Here is a 21,478-nt window from a genome sequence, read left to right on the forward strand (position 1 = left end):
GGGGGGTACTTATTGTATCTGACAGCTAGCACTTATACAGGTATTCTTCAAACTAATGAGGAACATAATGGTGTATTTGTTTATAAATCTTGAACAAGACTCCTGCATTTTCCACAAGCCAATTAAGCGTGATGGAAAAGTAAAGACAACTTTTCTTTTTCTGCTCTCCCAAATTAGAATCACTACAGAAAGAACAGGTAAAAAAATCCAATGAATATCCTGCCCCATCACAGACATGCTACCTTCAGTCTTGGAGCCTATCTTCAAACAAAAAGTATATTATATATTTAAAACACAGACACCATGGTTTTTACACTGTACACACAGAAATCAGTGCACACAGATATTACTTGTCATGATGCTATACAAAGGCCAACAGGTTAGGAAAAGTAAGTAATAGAAAAATCAATTAAACAAACTTCTGAAGCCATAAAAAAGAAATTCAAAATTATAAAATGTCCTATAAAAATAGGAAATGAAGACTTAAGTTACATTTCTGTTAATTTTTCTCCTTTTTCATAAACAATAAATTCTTGTTTAGGAAACTATGGTCTCCATATTATCAAAAAATTGAGCAGTACACGTAGATATTATTTCCCCCTCTTATATCTTCCTTTCCCAACATCATATACACATACAAACAAAAGTAACTTGTTAAACTTACCTAAAATTTTGCACATAGATTCTACTAATAAGCATTATGATTCTGTGTGTGCATGTGTAAAACCAGAGGAAAACATGAGGCAACAGATTCAACTTCAGATAAAACCTTGGAATATCTTACAGAAGTTTGTCTTCACACATGACACATATCACATGATATTATTCACAAAGAATATGCTTGGGGAAACAGAGTCATTTACAAACTTCTCTGAACATCCTGTAGGTTTGATTCAAAATAACCTATTTGCAGCATCATTTGATTATCCTGGACATTATTAGGCATTTTTGTTTAGTTTTTTGCAGTGTAGCTAATGAGTTGGGTAGACCACCTGGACCTAGCTAGAGATCAGTGTGTTTCCAGTCCTGTCTGTAATGCCCTTTCCTTTACAGTCAGACTAATCTGTGTGCAAGCAGCATTTATCATCAGCCTATGCTTCTTCATCTCGATGAGACATTATCATAGGAAATGTTATTCCAACTAGCAGTTCTCCAGTTCCAGCGAAAACATTTAGTCAACTTATTGAAGGGAAGGATGAAGTATATTTATGAATGTTTACACTAACATATGCACATACTTCTACATGCTATGGGATATAACACCACCTGGACTAAGGCCAGATCTCACTGGTTATATGCACAGAATGTATGACCTCATTTTGTTCAACTTTTTCTGAATTACAGGGATAAAATAAGTGCAAATGAGTACCTGCCTGAGAGAGAGCTTTATTGAATTAGTTGTAGGAGGAAGTACTTATTTATGATAAAATTTTATGGGTGTACTTATTTATGATAATTTTTTATTGGTGGAACTTCCAACTAGAAAAAAAAGGGGACATTTTTACAAAAAATCACTGTTGCATTCATATATTAAGTACACTGTTTGGTACTGGTAAACCCCATTTTGAATAGTACCCTCAGTACTAGCTGCACTGGTGACCTGCTATTGTTCCTTAAACTGCAGTTGCCTGAATACTACTAAGTCCTTGAGTTTTGGAGTCTCACAAAAATTTTTATCATAGGCCTAGTTTAGTCCATATTTTCACTTTACATGAAGACAAATGATTCTAGATAAGTTTTAGGAGGATGAAGCCCTGTCTTTCCATTTATTCTTCAATTTCCCTTCATCTTTAGTCTACTGTAAGCTTATTAGAAACAGTCTTGTATAAATATTCACATCTACCACATTTTCCTTAAAAATACCCCTACCTTATTAGAGGATTGTTGGAAATTTTTAGAGCTCTTGCCATGACCTATTTATGCACTGGGTGATCTCAGGTAAACATAAATCCAGGTACAAAAGTATTCTATAGATTACTGTCATCTTGAACAGATAATTTGTTGTCCCTATCTGAACACAAATTTTTTGGTCTGTTTGATTCTAGCTGAGGAGTCAGTATCTGTGAAGGACTTGAGATGGCATCCACAACTTATAGCCAGTATTTTGGCTTTGTGATTGCTGGTGCAAGCTATAAAGTGTGTCTTTGGATTTGATTCTGTTATCATTTTAATGCTGTTCTTTTTCTTTTCTTATAGTCACTGCTGGAAAACCTGGAGGTTGTCTAGATCCAAGACATTTCATAAACATCCTTGATATGAATCTTTTATGACTCTTCTCCACTTGTCTGTGCTTTACTAAACATAGAATGCAAAGACCATCTCTTCAGATAGTGACTCACAGGAACGCAACATGCAATCCACACAAAGGAAATTTAATACCCTAGCAGCTAATTAAAAAAGCATTACCTTCCACAAGTGCTGACCTCCAGCCATGCAGGGGATAAAGATGGGTGTCTGTCAATCAAGTTTACCTAAGAAACCTTGGCACAATATTATGATGAATGGACAGATCTAAAAAAAAGTGATATTGCTCAGAACCCAAAGGTACTCTTAATACCACATTTAAAGAAGCAGAAGGCTTCATCAGTAATTTGAAACCTCAGCCTGCACACTAGGAATATATGAGAGCTAAATTTGCCAAGTACTACAGATACTAGACATGTAGTATGTAGAACCATTATAGACCTCCATGGGATTTTGATATACTTAGCACCACGTTGTTCAAATCACAACAGTACCTACAGACATCCTAAAGTCTGAATGCTTGTGTTTCACAGTCTTTCATCATTCCAACAGCAGAACACGCACTGAATTTTAAGTGGTTTTTTTTAATTAAAAAAAAAAAATTATTGTATGCTTAGGAACTTCACAACTGATGTTGGCTCACTCCCCAGATCTAATTTATCATTAATTAAAGCAAATTCACCTGCTATGTTCTATGTAGAAATAGCATTCATGTACACTGTTCCTGCAAAGTATTTGATTCCTCTATCCTGCTGCCCATGTATTTTTTCATCTAGATGTGTATCATTCAGCATGTTGCCCCAGAGTTCTGTGACTACCCAGCCACAGAGCCCTTACAGTGAGAAATGACTTTTTTAAAAATATGCCTGTTGTTTTCCTCAAACCAGTTAAGAGGTAATAGGGTAAGATCCCAGCCATTTATAACAGTACCATAGTACTTATCTGAATAGAGATATAAGAGTCTGGGCTAAAATATGATTTAACCACACTTCAATGAAAATATGAGGAGCAATGACCTCAATCAATTCTGTTGCCATGAGGTTTCTTTTCCCTGCACATTCTGTGCATTCACTTTACATGTAGAATAGCTTAAAGGAATCCTACTGTACATGAGAGCAAGACAGTTGCCATTCGGTGATGGTTCATGATCTTATTTCTGGATTTCCTCTCCTGAGTTTCCTTTCACATTGTTCAGAATGTGAAAATGTCATAAATCAAAACAACTGCTGTCACGTTATTGAGACACCAAAATATTTGAGTCAGACAAGTCTAGGAGTGTGTGTTGAGGAAAGAACTTCAGTAGAAGGGAGAGAAAGGAGTTGGGGAGCAGGATGTCTCTCCCTGTCTTGGTCCTGCTATGCCTCCTTGATCAGCTGTGGCCAATCTCTGCCTCCTGGACTGTATCAGCTGTAGTGTGGCCAGGAGGGCCAGAACAGTGATTGTCCTCCTGTATGCAGCGCTGGTGAGGCTGCACTTCTAATCCTGTGTTCAGTTCTGGGCCCCTCACTACAAGAGGACATTGAGGTCCTGGAGTGTGTCCAGAGAAGGGCAATGGAGCTAGTGAAGGTCTGGAGCGCAAGTCCTATGAAGAGTAGCTGAGGGAGCTGAGGTTGTTTGGCCTGGAGAATAGGAGGCTTGGGGGGGCCTTATCACTCTCTATAAATGCCTGAATGGAAGTTGTAATGAGGTGGGGATCAGTTTCTACTCTCAATTAAAAAGTAATAGGACAAGAGGAAACAACCTCAAATTGTACCAGGGGAGTTTTAGATTTGATATTAAGGCAAAATTCTTCACTGAAAGGGCTTCAGGTATTGGAACATTAACTGCACAGGGAGGTGGTTGAGTCAGAGTCCCTGGAGGTATTTAGAAGGTGTGTAGATGTGGCACTTAAGAGACATGGTTTGGTGGTGGACTTGGCAGTTTTAGGTTTGTAGTTGGACTTGATGATCTTAAAGAGTTTTTTCCAACCTAAACAATTCTATGATTCTTTGATTCCATCGTGATTGATCTGCATGGTCACAATCACATAACATTAGACTGGTGCCTTAGAGGATGATGAATAGGGATGCATGACATGATGAAGAAAGACGCATGACATGCCACAAATGTAAAACCTGACAAAAGCTGACTTGCTGTGAGTCTTGGTTCATCATCTGAAGGGGAAGGTGATGACTTGTCAGGGTAATGTGCTGCCGCCATTGAGGCACTTGACCTCCAGGACATGGTAGAGAGTGATGATACTGAAACAGGGGTAATCAGAAACCACAGTAGATGGAGCAGATGGCATCTGAAACCTTGAAGGCAGGTAGATGGACCACTTCTCTCTCCAGTCATACAACTTTCTGTTGCCTAAACTGAATTGTTCCAGAAAAAATTTTCCATGTAAGAGATGGCAAGAGGATGAGTGCCCCTGGGAAGTGGCAGTAAAAGCAGTGAAGTTTTTCTTCAGCTATTCTTCAGGCAAAATGTACGTTACTTTTTGATCAATATATTGTCCCATGCTTTGGAAGAAGAGTTTGAAACATGGTAGAGAAAAAGTTCTTCATCTTAGCAGTATGCTTTCTTTTGGTGTCCCCATGAAAATCTCCCAAAGTGATGCCAACTTTCAGGCCTTTCACTCACTTCGCTTTGCACATGCTCTGCTGTGAGCCCCTGAATTTTCCCATTTCCAGAATATTTCAGCTGCTCTACGCGTGCTCTAGGGCAGTCTCTGCCATTGCAGTTGTGGGTTCCTGTCTAAGCATAATGATCAGCATAATTTAATCTAACTGTGGGCTGCTACTCAAAAGGGATGGTCCCATTTTCTCTGGGACTTCCAACTGCATTTTGCAAAATGTCCCTTTGCATCAGATCTAGCATCTGCACAATTATGAAACAGTTTGTGGGGGTGGCAAATAAATCTTCATATTTTTTTCTTTCTTCTGTTTTTCAAGGTCAATGCCAGTTCCGATTATGCAGACTGAGGGCATTAAGCCTGATCCTTGTTTTCTCTCATTGATTGCCCTGCTTGGGTATGCACTGCATGGGAAAAAAGAGCTGTCCACCAAGATGTGGGAACAACAAGGGCCAGAGCTGTGCAGCAAGCAGTTGTATAATACATATGTGCAAAATAATTCATAAAAAAACTTCAGCTAAGTAAATGAGAGCAGTAGACAATGTCCAGAGCATTACTTGCCTAGTGTATAAACCATCAGGGTACACAGTATCATATCTGTCTGCATAAAAGCATCTTGGTTGCCAGTAGTAAAGAGAAAGAAATTAAAATTACTGTTATCAATTAACTGACATGTATGGGAAGAACACCAGGTACCAGGTACCAGATATCTCAGACAGACAGCCCTTCCATGTCGAACTTTCTTATTCAGTGTAAGAAGTATGGGGAATATGTCTGTTGTGTTATGCAGAGTGAGAGGAACATAGTTCATGGTGCTGAAGGACCCAGTCTTTCCCTGGGGTAGTGTCCTTGAGATTTGTTGGGATTTTGCCTTTAATATTCATCGTCTGGGCAAGCCAAATAAAGTTCAGTGCCTTTCTCTAAAGCTGAAGCAAGGTGCATCAGCAGCCTCCTGTGCATTTGGAGATGTGCCTTGTTTCCTGTGCTGCCCTCCGCTCAGCAGCTCAGAGTGAGGCCTGGTGACCGTCAGAAGTGACCTTTCCAGTGGGAAAGATGAGTTATACCTTTGATTTAACATGGAGCTTTCAGCAGACAAAGCCATGCTCTGCCTGCCAACTGCTAACTCAGTGCTGTCTGTGGCATTAAAATGAAATGGTAACTAATAATTCTTCCATAATACTCTCACAATTTTACACATAAATTCATCTATTCATCACAAGCTTTTACAGCAAATTACTCTCAGGGGATGACCTTGCTTTCTAGCAAAATGCCTGGGAAAAGCAACATTTAATTGTTTTCTGCCTATACAAAAACACAGTCATAGGGAAATAATGCATACGCACACACAAAAAAAGACAAACCCAAAGGCATGTCAAGAAATACATTACCTAATCCAATTTGGGGGAACTCTCTGAGTACAAAGGCTGGTTTGGTGTGATATGATTTGAGCATATGGATATAAAGAAATGTTAAAAGAAATGGAATTAGGTAGCTTATTTATGTTCTCCTCTACCCAGTGCACAGCATCGTTATCTTTTTATCAGGATCCCCTGACACTCTTGATGAAGTGTGAGCAGATTGACTTACCAAAGCCATAGCCCAAATGAGCGTTTACTTTCTGATGTTCATGGAAGCTTGTGAAACTTTCCAGTTGATGCTGAGATATCCTCTGGGAAACCTGAGAGGAGTTTGGGAAACCTTTTTTCTTTTCTGTCTTCCTCTTCCTCTTTCTTTATCATGATGTCTTATTTTATAGCAGAAGGACTAAATCTCCTTGTGTAAAATATAAATTTGTGATAAATGTGAGGGCTAAAAACAAAACAAAAAACTTTCAGAATTTTTTTCAAATCTAATCTGTCTTTGATAGGGTTGAATTTGGGATCATTCAAATTCCATGCTCATTTTTGGGAAGGGGGAGATGAGACCCTTCAAAGAGTTAAATCCTTTGTCACAACACAGCTTGCCTCTGATCCACAATTCTGTTAGAAATTACCTGCTTTAGTGCTATTTGATGGCTTAAATGGATACTTATCAGTATTGTCAGATGATTGTATGCTTTGAAAGAGTTCTTAATATCTGCTAATGAGGAGTCATTTCTTGAATTTCAGCAGTAGTGAAGAAAAGAAAAAGGAGTATTGAAAAAAGTGGTATATACGGTTCTAATTTACCTTCAGTCTGTGAGTTCAGTGTCTCACTATCACTTTTTGTGGTCCATCAAAAACTAAATTCTTCTGAAAACAAAAACTGCAAAAATATGCCACCAGCATCAAATATTTTCATATATATTCATATATATGACACAATCTGTAGGCTTGTGTCACCAAAAAATTGCACTGCATCTAGCACATGAATCAAACCTGTTTGGTCTTTAAACAAGGACATCCATGTACGTTAATGCAGCTGCCATTTCCATGGGATGAGTAAAGCATAAGTTCAGTATTTTACTGTAGCAAAGACCTTCAACCATAGCCTCAAAACTACAACTGGATTATCCCTAGTCCACCCTATGTTGTGAAGCCCTATTTAAACTACTACAAAAAAAAAATATATTGTAACCAGATCACCCAATATTGTTGGCTTTTCTGTCATTCTGTTTTTCAATGCAGACGAGTCCCAAAGGACAAACGCAGTTGATGAAGAATGAACCAAGGTTGGTATACAGCATATAAACAGATCTTAAACTTGAAGGTCTTTTTTTTTTTTCACTAAGTACCAGGGTGATTTAATTTGCCAGTTGTTCATTTCCATCAGTAATTCATGACAAAAAACAAAGAGAACACTTTTCTGGAGTGCTTCTCTGCCCAAATAATGAGCCATTATTTTAACTCAGAAGGTTCTCAGGAAGGACAGGGGAAAATAAACCCCTAAATCTGTAAAATGCTGCACAATGTTTAAATAAGGGACATTGTTTCTCACATCCAAGATGTGCTGAAGTTGTGACAAAAGATTTTTGTGTGTGTGTGCATTGTTTCTCTATGATTGAAACCACCACTAGTGGGTTTTAGTTTGCTGAGGACCAAACCTTTGTTTCTGGATTTCTTCTGTAGTTATTTCTTTTCTACTGGTGCAAGTGATTTTTAAAGAGAAAACTCAACTGATGAATCTTCACTGTCTTCCCCTCTTTACAAACAAAATCCTTATTTCTAGGTCTTTTCAAAAAAGCAAGTGAAAAAACCAGTTTTCAATACTTAATGAACCTTTTTTTTAAAAGTCACATAACTCCAGCAACTAAGAGAAACTGAAGAGCAGATAAACCATTTATTAAACCAGCCACAAAACCTATTGAGGGGTGCTATTGTCTGTCCTTACACAGGCTTATCCCTTTTACTTCAATCTTTTAAACAGCTGAACTGTGAAGCATTTCCATGTACTATTACCTAAGCCTGCTCTCCACAGTCTGACTTGCCTCAACTACTCTCAGAGACCAGGAGGACATCTGTCCTTCTCTTGGATGAAGGTCAGGAACTGGTGAGGAGCAGAGGAGTGACAATCTTGGAGGCTGGTACTGGCTCCCTGCCACCCACCTGAGACCAGAGAACGTGACATGACTCCCACCACCCTGGCTGACCCAGCTCAGCACCCTCTGTGCCTTCTCCCAGGGCAGATATGATTTGAACTGGAACTAATGCTCCCCCACTGTTTTAATCAGTCAGGTCAGGTCAGGCACATAAACACTCCAGAGCTGCAGAAGGTTTCCAGTTCCAGCTGTAGCATTCTGCCATGCAATTCAGGATGGTTCTCAGCCCAGAGGATGCTGTGGAGTTCATGTGCCAGGACAGAGCTGCTGGAAAGCACATGCTTTTCATGCTCCTGGTCCCATGGTGACAGTAAATCAGAGCATTCAGCAGTTCTTTTCAGTAAATCAGTCCATCCAGCAGAAGAGCATGTCCCTGAGGCTCATTCACAAGAATGCTACGAGTCCTGCTAGAATGAGCAAAACCACCTTCCTCCGTTGTGTGGCATCCTGGACAGGCAGCGGGTGGGTCTCACACTCACAAGGAAGGCTGTAAGAGAAGTTCATCTGCTGCACCTGTTAGAAAAAAGTCCTGAGGGCAAGCAAAGTTGTTGGAATGATCCCTAATGTCACAGGCAGTGGCACTTAAGGAATGATTTCATATGCCAGCCAGACTCCAGTTTCCCCGATTCCTTAGAGTCTTGTCATGGCTCGCATACACCATGTGGCACCGAACATGAAAAACTGGAGACCACTAATCAACCTGCTCAGGAGAGTGGATTTAGTTTTTACTTTGGTTAAGGATTTTTGCTTATTTATTTTTTTATTTGGGGCTTGTACCATTCATGCCCTCATCCTTTTTCATACCTTCACTGTATTTCCAGGCAACTTGACAGATTTTGATACACACTGAAAATGCTAATTAATTTGTAGTTAGACTGTGACCTTGATTTAGATAGCTCATGAAGGCAAGGAAGGGAGCTCTGGGGACCCTAATTCCATTTCAGCATTGTGACTAACTTGTCTTTTCTACAGTTATTCCACAGTTTTCCGCTGCTTTTTATAAAGAACTACCCTACAATCTAACTTGCATGCATACTTTTTATGCCAGTGAAGTTCAGCTTTCCATCTCTCTCTCTAACACCTTTTCATGAACAGTTTTAACTCATGTGTATTGGAGTAGAGGACATAATTTCATCTTGGGGTAAATCCTTCTGTCCATATCCCTTGCTCAGAGCAATTGTCATGCCCTGCAGAGGTCCTCATGGCTCACTTTCAGGGGGAAGGGCCGCATGTTTATAGTCAGTTACCACTTCAGTGTCTGGAAGTTAAACTCTCTGGAAAACAAGCAAGTAAGATTTGAGGTTAGGAGACTGAAGGCTCCTCATAATGAGTATGCTACATTACTGACTGCTTAAAAAAATTCATCAGCAAGGGCAGTTTCATAGAATCATAGAGTTTCCTGATTTGAAAGGGACCCACAAGGATCATCAAAGTCCAACTGCAGTTTGATCACAAGCCAGTTTTCCCTGAACGCCCATGGAAGACAGGGGCAAGACAGTGTTCACTCTAGAGACTAATAGGATGCATATCTAATCCTATGTTCAGTTTTGGTGCACTGACTACATGAAAGACACTGAGGACTAGAGTATGTCCAGAAAAGGGCAATGGAGGTGGTCTAGTATCTGGAGCAAAAGTCTTGTGAGGAGCAGCTGGGAGAGTTGAGGTTGTTTAGCCTGGAGAAAAAAAGGCTTGAGGAGACCTTATTTCTCTCTACAATACCTGGAAAGGTGAGGGTCAGCCTCTTCTCCCAAGTAATGGTGACAGGACAAGAGGAAATGGCCTCAAGTTGCACCAGGGAAAGTTTAGATTGGATATTAGGAAAAATTTCTTCACTGAAAGGGTGATTAAGCCCTGGAAAAGGCTGCCCAGGGAAGCAGTGGAATCACTGGGAGTGTTCGAAAGATGCATGGATGTGGCATTTAGGGATATGATTTAGTGGTGAACACAGCAGTGCTAAGTTAATGGTTGAACTCAATGATCTTAAAGGATATTTTCCAACCTTAACGATTCTAGGATCCTGTGAGCTAAGTCAGCCATTGGGTAGCCATGCTGAACATGCTGAAATTCAGCCAGATTCAGGTTCTACAGGTGACTGAGACAAAGGACAGATGGGGGATGTAAGTCCAAGGCAATGGCAGTGTAACAGGAGACTCCGGGGGAAACATGGCAAGACCAGAATCTTAAGTGGCTCAAGTGGCAGCTGCTCCACGTGATGAGGAAACAAAGCATGTGAATAACAGAGAGGCTCAACAGGAAAACATCTGACAGATGAAGACAGCAGCAAACACGCAGCAAATCCCAACTAAAGTATCTCAGTGAAGAGCAGGACAGATTGGCCTAAAGAGCAGAATGTGTAATGATCCTGAGATAACCAAGTTACACCAAGACAGCAGTAAAAACATATCCCTGTAAAGAACTATGGCCTAATAATGTCTTACAGCCCCACAAGCCAGCATATGCTGGCTCAAAAGACAAGCCCTCAAAGAAAACCCCACCAAAGTTGTAGGAACTTGTATGAGATTTCAAAGGAGGACCATGAACTCCCAGAAGGAAGAGTCTGACGGGGGTACGAAAAAGTCAATATGAACACAAAATATTAAAGTACCAGCAGCCCGCACACACTATTTCATGGATAATTCTGCTAATAAGAATGGAGTTTATTTCTAGAAACTAGGAGCTTTCTTATTTTGTTATCCAGAATTTAGTTACTGAAGGGAGATTAAACAATATAATAGCCTGCTTTGACAAACCCTTGTTATTTGACTGCCTACATGTGTGTTATCTGTCACCAAAAAAAACCATTTCATAACCACAGCATATCCCTTCCAGGCATCATTTGTATCATCCCTTCACATGACAGCTGCAAAGGATTTTCATTGCAGTGACAGTCAGAAAGGAAGAATGTGCAGAACAACTACTCCAATTTCTAAGCATGTTGGCTCTTGTTGATTTCTGAGTAATGTAAATGTTTTGCTTACTGGGCTGAGTTCAACAAGAAAATAACTGGGTTTCCTAGTGGACATAGAATATGTTGGCTTTGAATCATGATGCTCCATCTCTTCTGTATCACAGAATTCTAGTTTAGAAAAGAGTACTTCTGGGTCAGAAAGCAAGCAAACTTTGTGTGCTTGTAATGGAAATTATATCTAGAGAACATGAATTAATATTTCCACCTAGATAAAAGCAGGTATAGCTTTAGAAAAATGCAGATAATATCTGTACTACTGATCACTTTAAAGACACAGTACCACCACAATAATGACAAATCAACATCCTATCACATCTAGTACTTAGATCCTATTCAACGCCAAAGTTTTGCATGTAGAAAATTGCTACCCACTGGAGACTTCATGTCAATAATTAGCTACTCTTTAGAAATTCTTATATTTTATTCCCTTATCATTTCTTTACTGCCTGATCTCTTAGTGAGAAATAATACCTGCAGAATAACTGCAAATGAGAAAAAAATTAGACTATAAACAACAAAATAACTGCTAATTGGGAGAGGATGTATGAAGGGAAGGGACTGTGTGACTGCAATCCATTGTGTTATCAAAGTACCCACAGTGCTAGTGGGTACCTTGGTTGCTAGTATCTTGCTGTTGGCAGAGGGTGGGAAATGCCAAAAGAGTCAATCCACGTTTGACATTGGTGCCTTCCTTTGCAGCAGTTGCCATACTGCATCAGAAGACTGGAGAGCGTGATGAATGGACAAAGAGTAGTGCATGCTAACCACCTTTGTCTGGTCTAAAGCCACATGCACCCATCTGATGGGTAGAAACAGAAGTCACTGCAAACGTGATGCCCACTTCTGCATGCCAAATCGACTTCTTCTTTGAGTTACCCCATTATCAATGGCAGATGGCATACTCAACAAGACTTCATAAAAGAGAAGGTAGTGATTGATTCTGCATTTTACTCCAATCCCATGAAGACCTGAAGATATAGCAAACAAACTACGGAGAGGAACTGTTTAAAACCCCACCCCAAACAAGCACTACTCTTTCCTGCTACTTTCCTGTGAGGGTGAACTAGAACCTGTTGCTCTAGAAATGCCAATATATTGGAGTTGCCTGAATTTTACCTTCTGGAGCTAATGATTAAGAACATTGCTGCTAAAGCTCTGTCTTTTAGCTATTTGTATGTCACAAGTGCTGTAGTGTAGTTCAGGCTTCATTACTAGGTTACTCAGCAACGCATAGCTTACTTCCTGATTCCTCATCACATGTCCTTGGCACATGTCCTTGGCACATGTCCTGTACATCATCAAACAGGGTCTGAGGAACATCCACAGGATTAAGGAGTGTGGAGAATTGAAAATTCTCCCCTCAATCCCTCAGTACAGACCCTCTGGTTTCCTGAAGGAATGAATTCCCCTGTGTGTTTCTGCCCACATTTAAAAAGACACAGAAACATGCAAATATCCTCTTTGACAAAGAAACCACAGCAGATTAAGGGTGGGAAATGAGGACTGAGTGCAGGAGTTGAGGACTGAGTGCTGAGGTCTCTGACAAAGAAATACATGTTAGCATTTGACTCATTTCCCTCTTTGCTACACCTGTATTTCTCCTGGTTTTGAAGGATTAGGCAGTGATTGCAAAGTACTTTAAGTATTAAGTATTAATCATTAAGGATAACTGAATGGGCTGAGTGGGGCTAATCACATTGGGTGCACTATTCAACAGGTAGTAGTTTTGTTATTTTTAGAGACAATCCTAAAACACCCTATAAATTGTGTAGCTATCAACATGGTCATCAGCATTGGTTAAAAATTATTTTCTGAGACATCTTCCAGACTGTGAAAATTACCTGTTTCATGAGCAAAGTACTAATGTCATGAATGGATACTGGGTGGGTTTTAATCTCTTCAGAGTCACATCCTGTGCCAAAATGGCTTATTTCTGTGGCAGGCGAAAGAACACAACAGTGCTTTTACTCCTTCTTACTCTTTTAATCTGAAATTCATTCAAAATTTTTCCCTCACGTTTTTACTTCTACTTTTAAGTGGGCTTGAATGGGCCACAGAATCATACTGTGTAAGAAAAGAAGAATTCCCCAAGGTGGTGGAGTGAGAGGTGTGGAAGACAAGGAGGTATCAGAATCAAGCCTTCCTCCATTGTTCTGTTCTTCCTCATAGGCTTTCTTGAGAGGCGTCTTTTAATGTTCTGCCCCCAGGTAGCTTTTCAGCACATCAGCTCTCCTGTGCTGGGAGTGCTTCCTAACATCTGTTTCAGATTTGTTGCTCCTTTGTTTCTATTTGTGTCCCTTCTCAACCATTATTGTTTTCAGGCCAAAAATATTAAATTGTATAGAAAATCTCTGGATAGGCTAAGACTGCTGTATGCATGAGGTAGATTTTATTTTAATTATTGTTTTCTATCATATTAAGCACAAGAGGTTCAGCTGCTTTGTGGAAAGGAGAGGAAAGATTTTTATCTGTCTTCATTTAACAAAGCAAAGTCTGTAGAGAGTCTCTGTCTTTTTACAGACCAGCTATTGCAGCCAGAAAATACAACAAGGTTTTGAGCTCAGAGTGCTCATCACGTCGCACTTCTACCGTCAAATCAGCACTACTACAGCAAAATGAACTTATTTAGAAATGTAGTAATTTCTTTATCTAATGAGTCTCTTGATTTTTGCAGTCTGCAAAAATCAAGGGATGACAGTGCTGCGGGAACTGCACCTTAAGGAAGTCCTGGTACGCACCTCTGGGTCTGGTTTTTAGATTATATTGGGGTGGCATGATCAATGGTCACCTAGATGATGAATGAAAACAATGGAATTTTTTTTGGCTCTTCATGATTACTGAACAACTGAACTATTCCGTATGGTGTTAAAAAAACGTAAGATGGGAATACAAGTACTTACTTGTTACAGTTCATAAAAGCAATCCATTCAGGGAAAATTGGAGCTTAATCTTGAGCAAGTATGACAAACAATTAAAAAGTATATATTTGCATACTGTACCAAACAGGTAAGCATTGTGCCAAATAACCTATATAGTGCAGAGCAAGACAATAAAATAAAGTCATGTGTACAACTGAATGGATCTCTTCAATTTCTGTTCGTGTCCATCCTTTATTGTTGATGATAATTTTTTTTCTTTTCCCATTTTCTAACCTTCATGCATGCATACAGCTCAGTCAGCTGTACCTGCCACGGTGAGAGGTAGGCAGCCAAAGCCAAAAACAGAATGGTTCTCTTGCCATTTCCGAGTCCAAAGCATTTAATATACCCTAAGATGGTGCACAAAAATTAAGTATGTGGCTTATGCTTTATGGAGCAGAGGTCATCTGGCAACCAAGAGGAGTAAGCACCTCACTGTTTGCAAGATCGCATTTTTTTTCCAATGTAGCATGTCTAGGATTTAAGCTTTGCCCTGGTTCCATACATTGCTCCAAGCCACATCCTGTTCAATGGAGTTAGCAGAACCTCTGAGTAACTTCTCTGTGGGACCATTTTTAAGGTCCACACTGGTAGGACATCAATAGCTCTGTACCACAAACGTGGTTTTGGCTGGGGTGTGGGGTTCGGAGGCAGCCTCCAAAGCAACTTGCTGCATTCTTTGGCAGTCAAACTACAGAAGCATATGGCACTGAGTTACTTACTGGATAATATTAAAAATAGTATGAGGCTCTGCATTTTAGCTGAGCAACTATATTGCTGCTCATTAAACACTTCAGAAATGTCTATCTTCATAAATATAAAATATAGAATTCCATATGCCAAAGAAAGGCATTATTACAGTTCCTTAAAATGAAATCTTCCAGGTTTTAAAATGCTTAGTAATATTGCCCCGCTGACATCCTTCTTGTGACCTTAAAACAATTTTTTGTTGTTTCCTTTAAATAATTTACTGAGTGATTGCTCAGTGATGATGTTTAAATAAAAACACAATGTGATAGTTAATCTGTGAGACAGATGCTATTAATATTGGATGGATGTAGTTTCAGAAGTATTCTGCCTGAATCTGAAGTACTAAGCTGGATATAAATAGTGGTGGATTTCCCTTATGTGGAAAATGTAATAGCCCCATTAAGCATGTCTTCACTGCAGAGTCAGGCAGTATATTGGCTCTCAGCTTCAAGTACCAGCTTTTACTGAGATGAGGTGCAAGGAGCCAGGCTGCCAAGCTATTTTGGGCTAATGAATCTCCATTAGCTTGGTGCTCCCCTGGGTATTTCTTTTGGCCTTCACAGGACATCTCCCCTAGTCCTTTCTCTCTGCCGTACATGGAGCTTTTTCAAACCTAAGTCTTTGAGGGAATAGTGTCTTTTGGGCATAAGGAGGGAAGGAGGAGGCAGAGCGTGATGGTATGACCCAGCTAACCTTGTAATAGCTGAGTTATATAGCTTAACTATAATCATTTCAAATGAAGTTATCTGGATCTGTAGCACCAAATAGTGGGTAGCACCAATAGTGGGATGGCCTTGGAGAGGGTTCCTCTAGCTTAACGTCACTAACCAACAACCAAAGAATAAATGTGATGCCTTTACAAGGCCTAGCTGTTTCTGAAATACTTTGTTCCTCTGAGCTTGGTCTACACCAGTAAGCAGGGAAAATGAGAATACTGAATGAAGGTGAAAAGCTATCTCTAACCTCCCTTTTCAATTTTATCATCCCAGAGACAGATAACATCAGAGTTTGTGTGTGGGCACGATGAACAGAGTAAAATGCAGAGATGAAATAAGAGTCAAAAAATAACTCCACTCTGAAGACATACTGTTACAGGGGGGCTGTTATGTGGCCAGGTCACTCTTCCCAAATGCCCACAATTTCAGCCTAAGGCAGAAGGGAAAAGATGTTTCTGTATATGTATGTGCCAACAAAATGCTTACAGGTATAAACTGCCTTCTTTCCAGTCCAGTATTCTTTCTGTCCTAGAGAGAAGAAATGTTAAAACTGCTACTATTGTAAAGTAGTAGGCTATACTCGCAGCTACACATTCAATTATTTTTAAACAGTTCCAGTGATAATTCTTGCAATCGGCTCCATTTTCCCCTTTGTCCTTTGTTTTTTTGACTTTTACTAACAAAATAAAAGATGGATCAGCCAAAGATCTTTGCTTAAATATTATTGGCATACAGTAAATTTAATAATTCTAGAGTTAGTCCTGGAAGGATGTTAATAAGATTACTCATATTACCTATGCACGTAATAAATTTTTGCTGGCTACTGCTGGATGTTTTGTAGCTCTAGAAACTTGTACTTTAAGTTCGGGCAATTCCCAGCTCAGTACTGAGGGAAAGGTTGATCCAGCCATTAATTACTGCCTGAAGTTTGGGAGACGCAGCTGCAGCTTCCTTGCTTTACCAGAGCTGCCACCAAAAGCAGCAAAGCAGTCAGCAGAGGTGCTGCACTGGGACACAAGGCAAGGCAAGCATTGGCTGGAATATTTCATTTTTAACACAGGAACGTCTCTGTTTCAGTATTTGATTGGTGGTGGCATAGATGCTTCTGCTGACACACAGAGAAGGGCAATGCTGGGGTGGGATGAAAGGAAGGAAGGATTGATGTTTTTCCATCACTGGCAGTGTTTGTGAACCAGGAGCCACTGTGACCCTCTGCCCCACCATCCCCTCAGTAAATGGGGCAGTAATACTCCTCTTCCCCACAGGGCTCTTGAAGATCAACAGTTCCTACTGCTGAGGCACTCAGGTGCAACAGATGTACACAGATACACTAGATCAGGCCTCCACTGGAAACCTGGGGAATGAATTTCAGCTGTTTGTCTCCATGACAAATAATGGAAAACCTTAAGTTTCATGAAGAAATCATGAAGAAAACCTTAAGTTTTCTTCAGCCCACTGCTGCATCATTTTCATGATAATTTAATCTTTTTTTACTTCTTCCTTGCAGTTCATTTTATATATTGGGAGAATACTGAAAATAAAAGTACTGTGCAGAAAGCTTTGTAGTGCTTTAACATATTCTATTTTTCCCAATATTTTGGCCAAAAGCAGTCTCATAATTTGACACCGAGCTTCTCCTCGCTATATGAAAAATCTGATATATTTCAATGAATTTATTGTCTGCTGAAAAATATTCTCACGGTCATGTAAGATGTAGGCCAGTCTGAAAAATCTGTTTAAAGACTTCAATTTTTTACCATTATGAATAATGATGTTGATATTTAAAATAGGTATTTGCACTACTTAAAGTTGGGATAAAGCAAGTGGTTTTGGAAGCTAAATCCAGAGTTAAGGCTTGAAGTGTTTTTCTTGGTGAAAGAAGCTGAATTTTCCTATAGCGAGAAACTTTGGACTCTCCTAAAACACTGCCAGTGTTTTACGTCTATTTGACAATTAACAAGGGGACATGATAATACATTGTATATGCTGGAAGAGTGATAACACTAAAGAAAATGGGAACAGTGTGATGATGGAAGAGAGAAAAAATAGAATAAGATGAAAATAAGAAAAGTATAATTCAGTTTGTGAGGAAAGTATCTTTGAAAGTACTTGGATAAAAAGTCTCCAGTCTTCTGAGGTGAAACAATCCATCTTGAGTTTCTAAAATAAATATTGTATTTTCATGATAAACAGCACTATGTTCTGGATATGTTTTCTGTATTACTGGTGTAGTAATAGCAATCTTACTGTTTTCTAGTATTTGGATCTTTTCTCAAAATCTTCTAATACAGAACTTCTTCACAGTGAAATTAATTCTACTACCATTACATTTACTTTTCTTAGGTACTTTTTACAGACCTGCAAATTCTGGTCTGAATATCAATTTTGTAGGGAAAGAGGCTGAAATAATTCAAATATTTCCAGTGGAAGAGGGCAATCTTAAAATGACTGAATAGCATTTAGAAATCTGACAAAGAAAACTGAATGACAAATGTGTTATAAAACTTTATATTTCCCCAGAGTACATCTTATTGCTTATATGTATGCATTAGTGATATATGCCAACATTGAATACGTACACAGTACAGTTGGATAAATGATTCTTTGCAAAGAATACCTACAAATGTAACCCATCTTTCTCCAGTAAGTTAGTCTAATTTCTACAAATACATTTCTTTATAATATAATATTTATAATATTTACCAAAGAGTTTCCAGCAATTGATTCTACATGGTATTTACAAGCTATTTGGTATGACTAATGCCTTGTTTTATTATAATTGATTCATTGCTGCTCAAATGGAGGACCTGACATTCCTAACACTTTGATGTAGGTAAAGTACTTGGCATTTCTCTTCCTACTGCTGTTTTTGTAGCTAAAAGTGATTAGTGTGGCAACAGTGCTCATTTATTGCTTTATGCTATTTCTAAACAATATTCTGATAAAGATGCACATTTTTTTAATTAAAAATTTAGTTCTTTCTGCACACTCCTACCTACACGTAGTCTTCATGCACACCTCTACCTCCATTTTTTTGAAAAAAGTATGTACTTCTTGTAGAGGTTTGTATTTTTGTCACTCACACAACAAAAATTCAAAGATTCACAGTTGGTTTTTTCCTTACTTTTTTGCCAAAAATTGCAGACTAACATGAGAAACAAGTCAATCTCTTGAAATGTTTTTTTTCAGTCTTATGATACATTTCAAAGCCATTAGAAGCTAATCGGACAACATTTTTATGTGACATGGTTGTCAGTAGGAAAAAAAAGAAAAGCATGTGAAAGCAGTGGGAAAAACCTGAAAATAAGAGACTTCAATATAGTCGGGAACAGCTGCTAGTGAGATACATGTGTGTACAGGAAATGCACTACCCTAAAAGATCAGGATTTTAATAGAGGTTGGATAACACTTTAAGGTATGCTGTTCAGTGTCTTTACTGTTACTGCATCTACAGGAAGAAAGTCGGAAAACAACAGCTTGATGAAGTAGATTGTAAATGAAAGAAACTTACAACCTTCTCTGAGAAAGTTAAATTAGGAGTCCATCAGCAATTAAGAAATTAAAGTCCTGTTTCTAATGGGTGATTAAGGGAATAAGTAAGACCACCCATTCTAAAACAATGGTTAATGTGTAGCAAAAATCAAACTGAAAATACACAGTACTCTGAAAAGTCGTCTTGAAGTTTCAGCACCAACTTGGAGCACTTCCCTCAGTGAAAGTGAATGGCTGACTTTGTAGGATGGGGCAGTGACAAGACCATAAAAGCCTTTCTAGTTCTGGGCTAATTAATGTGTCTACTATCTCTTTTCACATCTAATCTTCACTGAAATCTCCACTCTGGTATAATTATTAAAATTATTACTACACTGAATTATTAAGTAGTATGGAGGAATTTTCTTAATTTAGTTACATGGTATTTGTACAATTGATCAAAACACTCAGCTTGCAAATGCATCACAAATCGTCACACTCTTCAGGTAAACTAGCAGTGAGATGTTGGCTGTTTGTGTCACAGTATTAAAGCTGCAGAAGTAGTACAGACTTCTGAATAGTTTGGATAGAGTGCTTAATATCATCTGAAAAGCACTGAGAATTTGTGTACCAGGACTCAGTTGCTTATCAAACCAGAAGTGTCAATAGCTTCCTAGAAAAGTTGTATTTTTTTAAACGAAAGGGCTATATTAAGGAGGTTGCATGTGTCTTGGTGCTACAAGGTGCATTTTTGAAACCCACTGAAGGAATGTAGTTGCTTCGCTCTCCGACATTGATGACAGCACACACCTCTTTGAAAAATCACTCTCTGTGCTTTGCCTATGTTTGGGTCCTCCAGCTCCATAAGCTCCCAGAGTGTATTGTTATTGCATTTTTGACAGCTGGTTCGCATACCAAAAGTGATGTAACCCAGCTGACCTTATATCCTCTGCAGGTCATGCATGATTTTTGTATTCACATTTTAATAAAGCTAGGAAACAAGACTTGCTGAGAAATACGTCCTTCCCTGAGCAAAGCGGGTTACAGCAGCTCTAAGTTGTTTTTATGGCCTAATGGAAACAGCAAAATATCTGTCTGCGTCAAATTATTTTTTATTTTTATTATGGTAAGCCACCATGTGGATTTTGATTCCTCCTCAGAAGAGAATATCTAGGGAGTCACAATGGACATGGCAGGTAGAAAATGAGTCTTTCCCATATCAACACTTGCTCGCTTATTTTTACACCATTTTATGCACATGATGTCATTTCTTTTTCTTCCCATCTCCCAAAACACAGTAACTCTCCAAGTCTAAAAATTACCAAACAGAATGGTTTTGCTGCTGTTACATGACTCCAGAGTGACTAAAAATTCCTTTAGTTAATGGCCTTCCTAATTTTTTTTAAGTCTTGGTGTTCTATTTTCTGTTGGCTTTTTCTCAAAATTTCCTGTATTAATGTTAATTTGGTTTTTAGAATGCTCAGAGGATTAGGTAAGGTCATGTGCAAATGTTTTGCCTTTATTTTATACTGTAAATAAATAAAAAAAAATAAATTGTGTTGATAGAGATAGTTTCCATTGTGCCTTTGTGCATTACAAGCTATCATAGGATAGTCTGCTCTAGACCAGGTTATGACTAAATGAGAATTACGGGCAGTATGCAAATTCCTTGTCCCTCTTGGATGCATGAACCTTCCAAGAGGTTTTCTTTTTCTTTTCTCTGCTTTAAGATCATGTTTTTATTCATCCACTTCAATATCTGGGATGACAGAAGATGTTAAATCTCTCAGTAGCACAGCTGGAGTCTTTGAAACAGCCTTTACCCTGAGTTGCCCTGACTGGCAGAGTGGAAAGGAAATTTGAAGAAACAAAAGAGCAGTGACAAAGGAAAACAAGAAGAGCAAGAGCCACCAGGCAGCTTCTGACAGTTCAGTGCATTGCACTCACATAAGACTCTGATGACTTAATTACTGACTAACTTTCTTCTCAGTGGAACTGATATGCCTACACTTTCAGTGCAAGAAAATAGTTCAAATGCTGAAGTAATTCAGCAGGCTTTGCCCATTTCAGTTTTCCTTAGCTATCTGGTTGTGACCTTGTAAATATTGTAACCCCAAAGGGATTTTAGGGATCGTTAGTGGCATAGAAGGCTGAAGACGTGAGTGACACTTGGCTGAAAGCCTGTGACTGAGCGGTAGCTACAAATATGGTTTCCAACTACAGAAAAAGAGTGAGATCATCATCATTAGAAAGGAAAAGAAAGATGGAAACAAAAGGACC

The sequence above is a fragment of the Corapipo altera genome, unplaced genomic scaffold, assembly GCF_003945725.1.
Source record: "Corapipo altera isolate COAL_440 unplaced genomic scaffold, ASM394572v1 2b, whole genome shotgun sequence".
Classification (NCBI taxonomy): Eukaryota; Metazoa; Chordata; class Aves; order Passeriformes; family Pipridae; genus Corapipo; species Corapipo altera.